This window comes from Panthera pardus, unplaced genomic scaffold (genome assembly GCF_024362965.1).
Source record: "Panthera pardus isolate Hobbes unplaced genomic scaffold, ASM2436296v1 HiC_scaffold_22, whole genome shotgun sequence".
Classification (NCBI taxonomy): domain Eukaryota; kingdom Metazoa; phylum Chordata; class Mammalia; order Carnivora; family Felidae; genus Panthera; species Panthera pardus.
The window spans coordinates 26355984-26364719 of NW_026526788.1; positions in this window are offsets into that span (position 1 = coordinate 26355984).

Below are 8736 nucleotides of genomic sequence, written 5' to 3' on the forward strand. Positions count from 1 at the left end.
CATTAAAAACATAAATTAAATTTTAATTGTTTTCCCCAACTTTATTGGGATAAAATTGTCATATAATATTATGCAACTTAAATGTGTGTGGTGTATTAATTTGATACACTTATATATTGCCATATGATTACTATCTTAGTGTTAGCTAAGATTACCTCTGTCACCTCAAATAATTACCTTTTTTTTGTGTGGTGAGAATATTTAAGGTTTAATCCATTAGCAACTTTTAAGTATATACTACAGTATTGTTATCTATAAGTACAAGGCTGTGCATTAGATCCCTAAAACTTATTCATCTTCTAACTGAAAATTTGTACTCTTTGAATAACATCTCCCCTTTTTCCCCACCCCAGCCACTGCAAGTTCAACTTTATTATATTCCACAAATAAGTGAGATCATGCAGTATTTATCTTTCTGTCTGACTTATCTCACTTAGCAAAATGTCCTTATGGACCATCCATTTGGTTGCAAATGGAAGGATTTCATTCTTCTCATGAATGGATAATATCTCATTATATGTGTGTGTGTGTGTGTGTGTGTGTGTGTGTGTGTGTGTGTGTATGTGGGTGGGTGTATGCGTGCATATGAAATCTTTCTTATCCATCTATCCATTGATGGACAATTAGTTGTGTTCATAGCTGGCCTATTTTCAATAATGCTGCAATAAACATAGGAGTGCAGATAATTCTTCAGTATTCTGTAGTAAGTTGTTGTGATTATACCTATAAGTGTTTTATCTACTTATAGTATATTTATATTTTACCTGTTATACTATATTATGTATGCGTGTATCCATGTTAAACATATTAATATGTTTAATTAAAATGTTAAATTTAATTTATACATTTAAATTAAATGAAACTAATAAATGTGATAATTTTATGTAATTGAAATTTTAATAAATTTATTAAGTGTAAACATATTTATTTACTTACTTGAGAGGGAGATAGAGAATACAGGAGGAGCAGAGAGAGAGGAAGAGAGAGAATCTTAAACAGGCTCCAAGCTCAGCATGGAGTCCCACACAGGGCTCAATCCCATGACCCTTGAATCACGACCTGAGCTGAAATCAAGAGTTGGATGCTCAACTGACTGAGCCACCCAAGCATCCCTAAACAAATATTTTAAACATCAAAAACATAACAAATATGTTTAAATTCAAGATATATTAAATATATTGCTCATATAACATTCATTGAAGTATATATATATATATATATGTTTCATAATAAAGTATAAATATGTATACATATATATGCTATATATATGTGTGTGTGTATATATATATATATATATATATATATGCTTTCCTATGTGTATAAATATGAGTAAAATATTATGAAAAACTTTCCAAAGTTTGATGATAATGTTTCACTTGATGATATAATTAACGAAAAGTGTGTCTTTTTTTGTACTGTCTCTATGTTGTGAAATTTTCTATGGTGTGTTTGTAGCTCTTTGTAAACAGAAAATATAAGTAAATGAAATATAAAAAGGTATAAATATATTTTTGTTATTTTTATGTACATTTATTTTTGTCTCATGTTTTGACATTGGTATTGTGAATATACATGAACATGAAATAATAGAAATTCCTATAAAATAAAAATAGAAATGTATCTTCATATATTTTCAATTCTTAAATGTATCATTATTAAGACTATTATTAGCAATACTTGCTTTTTCTTTTATTTATTGTAATTTAATTTACACTTTAAAGTTTGAGATGTGTTGAAATTTGTAGGTTGTTTCACACACAGAAGAACCGTGTCTATAAGTACTCTGAATTCTCAGTCCTTTATTTTATTTAAACAAATGTTATCCCATTATTTCTCTGTGTCTTACCATATTCAAGGGTTTTAAAGAAAAGTTGGAAAGCATTTTGGGGTGCCTGGGTAGTTCAGTTGGTTAAGCGTCTGACTGTTGATTTTGGCTCAGGTCACGATCTCCTGGTTCTTGAGATCAAGCCCAGAGCATGTTTGGGATTCTCTCCCTCACTCTCTCTCTCTGCCCCTCCCCTGCTCACATGTGTGGACTCTCTCTTTCTTTCAAAATATTTTTTTTTTTAAAAGAAAAGTTGGAAAGCATTTTTATTCACGTTCTTAAGCACTAGGTCATCTTGTACTTTGTACATGAGATATGATTATTATACGTTTATCTTGCATGAGGACATGGCATTATTCATAAAAATTTTCTAATGTTAGCAAATTATCTTACTGACTTCTTGACATTATAAATTTGCTGAGTTATTTTCCTTTGGGCAAAACGCTGTTACCTTTTCTTTTTGCAAATAGTTTGGTCTTTTGTTTGACAAAATCAGTAATAATATTACTTGTTTGGGGTCATAATTTATGGATGCTGTGTAAGTAGCATTAACATACCAAAGAGCAAACTGTGAGAGACCCTGGATTTCAAATCTATTCTTACCATCCTTTGGCTACCTGACCTTAACTGCATGTCTTCAAACATCATATCCTGTCTCTTCATCCATGAAGCAAATGGAAACAGAATGGAAAAAGCATTTCAGGTATGGTTTCTGGGCTCAGCTTCCCAAATGGTGGGTTGCATCATTGCAATCTATTGCATCATGATTCAGATTACAATAGAAACTGTGACACAGTTTTATTCCTGCGTCCAGTGAATATTTGATGCCTCAAAATGATCTAGTGTAGACATAGTCTTTGGCTGTTTAAGAAGCTAACTAGGTCAGTATATTCCAACTTTAGTATAGAAGGAAAATGGTGTATTCTCTGTTTGAATCTCCTTTTTAATTGCTTTTATCCCCACATGCTGTGGCTGAATAAACTGTTTCTTTTTATTGTCTCCCTAATATTACTTTAAAATATTTTACTATTATTTTTCTCTAAAACCAGAACAACATGAAAGTCTGTCTTTTCCAGTTCTCTTTGGGACACTAGTTCAAGAGTTTGAAAAGAAGAAATGGCTTTGTTGTGGCTAGAGTTTTTATACACACACTCCCCAGCCTTTTTTTTCTCATATAGAAGACTACTTCTCAAGAAAGAAAAGGTTTTGCTTGCTGTATCTGCTTTAATGATGTTATGTTTATGGGATTAAGTATAAAAACTGGTATTTGAGAGAAGTCTATTTCCTTATACTTTACTTATAATTTCAGATAAACTATATTTTAATTTTAATGAATAATAATTACAAATCGGATCTTTTTTATGATCAGAAACACATCAATTCTCTAAGAGAGGATTGAAATATTAAGAGATAACTCCCATGTTTATGTGATTGGCCTAAAAAATCAAGGAATATGGCGACATCAGCCTAGATTTGCCCTTACGAGTATTACGTCTGTAGTTTACTGTATCTGGAATAGTCTAGGCAACAGTGGGGTGATAAAGGAAGCACTGGAATCATAAAGAATGCTTAATAGCATGAGTTTTGGAGTTAAAATTTAATTCTTGTTCGGTGCTTTTAGAAAGAGAAGTAACCTCTCATCTGTAAGTGGGAGGCAATCATACAAACATTCTCATGTGCGAGAAAGTGGTAATAAGAAAGAAATTCCTCATAGGGTTTTTGTAAGGATAATGACTATAGATGGTAAGTGATTGTCTAGCATCCAGGTAACATTCAGCAAATGATACCTATACTTGCAAAGTATAGAAAGGGGAGAAGAAGAAGAAATTAAAACTGGGTCAAAGAACTGGCTCTGGAACTCACTAGCAATAACATCTTGGGCAAAGCGCTTGAATTCTCTATACTTTTATTCTCACACTGATAAAATAAAGATGAACATGACTATATCTAACTGTCTTAGCTTCTGTTATTGCCTAACCGATTGCCACAAAGTTAATGGATTAATGTTTCAACCAGTCAGTAGCACCCATTGATTTTACAGCTTGTTTAGTCCAGAAGTCTAGAAGACTAAGCAGAGTTTTTTTTCCTCACGGTTTTACCAGGCTGCAGCCAAGGTGTCAGTCGGTTTACATTCTCATCTGGAGGCTCACTGGGCAAGAATCTGTTTCCAAGCTCAGTCAGGTTGTTTGGAAGAATCTATTTCCTTGTGGTTATATGACTGAGGACACCTCCTTCTTACTGGCTGTCAACTGGAGGCTACTCTGAGGTCCCAGAGGTTGCCCACAGTCTCCTGCCACCTAACCTTCTCCACAGATTCTCTGACAGTATTATTTTTAAGGTGAACAGTGGAATGTTTCACTCCAGTGTGCAAAGATGGAGTCCTATAGAACATAATACAATTGTGTGTGTGTGATATATCATTGTAGTTGCCTTGCAATGGAACCTAATCAAGGGAGTGACATCCCATCGCCTTGGCCATTTCTATTGGCTAATGGCAAGTCTTGAATTCCTTCTTTAGTGTAAAGTGAGGGATTTTACAAGTGTTTGACTTATAAGGTTGTTACCTTACATTATGTCTGCCACATTATATCACAGGTTTGAGGGGAGACAAAATGATCAAAGTACGTTTCTGCATGTAATTATGAACAGTCTTTCTAAACTTTAAAGTATTACGCAAACCTAAGAAGGCATTATCTTTTGATAAAGTATTTCAAGCAGGATTTATTTAGTAATACTGAAAGAAAAGCTGAAAAAGATGTTCAATCATCAAAGAACTTTACTGGCATATGTATGGGTAAGTAGATGGATGGATAGATAGATATTCTGATTGATGTAATATAGTATACACATACATTTTTGAAAATATCAACCAATATACTAGGTGATTAACGTTCTAAGTGGGTGCAGAAAAGAAGATGCTGAATTTAGTTAAATTTTGCCCTTTTAACATCTCAAAGAACATAGTTAATTGAATTATGGTTTGTCGTGGTCATTTTGAGTAACTTGAAACATTAGAAAGCTTGATTTTGAAGGATTTAAACTGAGTTTTACTAATACAGTGTCAATAATATTAAAAAAATAAAAGAATGGGGAGCCTGCATGGCTCAATAGGTTGGACATCTGATGTTGGCTTAGGTCATGATCTCATGATTTGTGAGTTTGTGACCTCATTGAGCTCTCTGCTGTCCCTCCAGAGCCTGCTTTCAGACCCTCTGTCCTCCTCTGTTTCTGCCCCTCCCCCCAACTTTCTATCTTTTTCTCTCAAAAATTAAAAAAAAATGGAACTTAGATGAGTGTATGAATTTCCAAAGAACTGTGATTTTCACATTAGTTCCCGTATATATTGTTTGATTGTGGTGATATAACATTTAACAAAAATATATATCTCCATTTTGTACTGGTTTAATACTATTCTTTCAGTAAACATGTTTCTAAATCTCATTAAAAGATTGGCTAAAATGTGGCTTTTCCTTTATATAATGAACAAAGTTTTTACAAGAATTTTCAGAAACGTTTTAAACTTTTATGTAGTGTAATAATAAATATTATTCCTCGTTGGTATGACCTTCACATAAATGCCAGGAATCTCCCAGTAAGCTATGGGTATTGAACTACTAACTGGAAACAGTAACTCAAAAACATTTTGTAATCCTGAATTCCTCAGAGTAACTATTTTGAGCCTTCTTTGTCAACAGAGAGCATAAATGGAGACCAATTTCCCCGGGAGACAATATGTGCACTGGTCTTCTTTAGAAAGGGCACGAATGCTTTCAACTCATGAAAACATAGTTTAAAAGATCAAGCGTAGTAGTCATTTAAATTATTTTGTATGGAGCTCAGCATAATCATAACAACATTTAAAATTTATTAAGTTCTTTGTGTGAGAAATTAATGTCATTTTCCCATATATTAATTTTATCTTTTTTTCAACAATTCTGAGAGGAATATACTCACAAGGAAACTAAAATGCAGGAAATTGAATAATTTATCCACAGTCATGCAGCTATTTAATGGCGCAGTCAGGATTTGAACCCAAGCAGTCTGACTGGAGAGCCCTTGCATTTATCGAATATGCTCAACAACCTTCACGTCTCATATTTTTGCTTCTGATATTAATTCATAATCTACTTATTAAACTTAATGTTAGCATGATAGCACTATACTGGCAGAATCTCAGAGAAATAGGATTCCCTTCAATTAATTCTAAGTAGATGCAGGTTTATTTTGTGAAGGTAGCAATTTTAAAAGGAGAAAAAAATATTTCAAGATGCTTTAAGACCTACTAAAGTGCTTAATGGACTAAATGTATTTGAAAATCACTAATAAATAACTGACCAGAAGAGAACACATTTCTGCCCTAATAACCTAGAGTTACATGATTCTGGAAACTCAAAAATAAATGAGGAAATTTATTCCCATTTTTTTTCTTAATCTCCCCATGTGTTTGTTATTTTTAATGAAGTCTAGAAAATGTGCTATGTGTGTATGGGTGAGTGTGGGTGGGTGTGTGGGTGTGTGCTTGAATTGGTCAATGTATTTTTACCATGCAGTTTAATAATATCAGTATAGAGTTAGAAAATAGGCCAGAATTCACATTCTGGTTCAGTAAGCCTTTTTTGGATAATGCTACACAAATAAACTAGTTCGTAAATAAAACAAATTAATCCAGTAAATAAAGCAAACAGGTAAACAAATCAAAATCTTGATGGACATTGCATCTTACCTTGGAAGAATTTGTTACATGTTAGACCTAATTCATACACCAACACAGAGAGCTAATTATCAGATCCTCACACATTTTGGAGGTTAAGCAAAAAGGAAGAGGTCGTGGAAAGTGTGGAGAGATTTTTAGCTATAGAAATGACAAAACCCGGTGTTGATCAGAATACTTTCTTCCCTAAGCACTGTTATTACTGTATGCTTTTTTATTATAATACATTTATGTGATCTTGTGGTAGCTTAAATTATTTTTCTGCAAAGTGGAATGTGCAAAATAATCCAATGGGGTACAGAAAGAAAATACCAAAACATCTGTTTATATTGTTATTTTACCTAAACAAGCAAAAGCAATGTTAACACATGCAATAAATTGAACAGAATTCCTGCATCAGCTAAGCACACACCACAGCGCAGAAGACACAAGGGGAAAAGGAAAGTTCCAAAAGTGTGTAGGCAGTAGTCCCTTTACAGCATATTGTTTACTTTGGGCAGTAAAGGAAAACGCCTGTATTGTTATTTACTTTTAAACATTTTGGGGGGCACCTGGGTGGCTCAGTGAGTTAAGTGTCCGACTTTGGATCAGGTCATGATTTCAAAGTTCATGAGTTCAAGCCCCGGGTTGGGCTCTGTGCTGACAGCTCAGAGCCTGAGGTTTGCTTTGGATTCTGCGTCTCCCTCTGTCTCTAACACTTACCTGCTCACACTCTGTCTCTCTGTCTCTGTCTCTCTCTCAAAAATAAATAAACATTAAAATTTATTTTGAATTTTTAAGTTAATTTATTTATTTTGAGAGAGACAGAGAAAACACGAGTGGGGGAGAGGCAGAGAGAGAGAGAGGGTGAGAGAGAATCCCAGGGAGTCTCTGTGCCTTTAGCACAGAGCCAGATGTGGGGCTCAAACCCCCAAAACTGTGAGACCATGACCTGAAACAAAACCAAGAGATGGACGCTCAACCAACTGAGCCACCCAGGCACCCCAAGTTATCTAATTTTTTTTTTTCAACGTTTTTTTATTTTTATTTTTGGGACAGAGAGAGACAGAGCATGAACGGGGGAGGGGCAGAGAGAGAGGGAGACACAGAATCGGAAACAGGCTCCAGGCTCTGAGCCATCAGCCCAGAGCCTGACGCGGGGCTCGGACTCACGGACCGCGAGATCGTGACCTGGCTGAAGTCAGACGCTTAACCGACTGCGCCACCCAGGCGCCCGCCAAGTTATCTAATTTTTAATGTTTGTTTATTTATTTTTGAGAGAGAGATTGGGAGATAGGGGCAGAGAAAGAGGGAGAGAGATTATCCCAAGCAGGCTCTGTACTGTTAGCGCAGGACCCGACTTGGGGTTTGATCCCATAAACCATGAGATCATAACGTGAGCCAAAATCAAGAGCCAGGTGCTTAACCGAATGAGCCACCCAGATGCCCCTAAATTATCTATTTTCAATTATACTGATCCTCAGAAAGTGGATAATTTTAAAATATTACCTATGAAGAAATGGTAAATCTAAAGTAGCATTCATAGGGACTCCTGGGTGGCTCAGTCCGTTAGGCTCCCGACTTCTACTCGGGTCATGATCTCACCACTTGTGAGCTCAAGCCTCACATCAGGCTCTGTGCTGACGGCTCAGAACCTGGAGCCTACTTCGGATTCTGTGTCTCCCTCACTTTCTGCTCCCCCACTCGTGCTCTGCCTCTTTCTCTCTCAAAAGTAAATAAACAATAAATAAATAAATAAATAAATAAATAAATAAAATGGCATTCATAAAGCAAGCTCCAGAATTAAACAAGAAGATGGCTGGTAGGGTACTTTCATTTCTCCTCTTGAGTGAGCATTTTTGTCAGCCAGTTACATTATACACAGTAACAATATATCAGAAACGGCATATTTTGACATATGAATTTATTATATTCCCATTAATAATGAGCCTTTATCAAAGTGGATATTGAATAATATATTTATTGATTCCTTAGAGATTATATGTTTAGCTACGATAGAGATAACAACTAAGTATTAAAGTGGACTAGGAACCTAATCTTAGATCATTGCTTTCACTAAAACCATTAAATTCATTATGAGTAAAGGGGAGTAGGAGATATAGGCTTCCAGTTATAGAATGAAAAATTCACAGGGATAAAAGCTATAGCACAGGAAACATAGTCAATGTTCTTGTAATAGCGTTGAATGGTGGCAGATGGC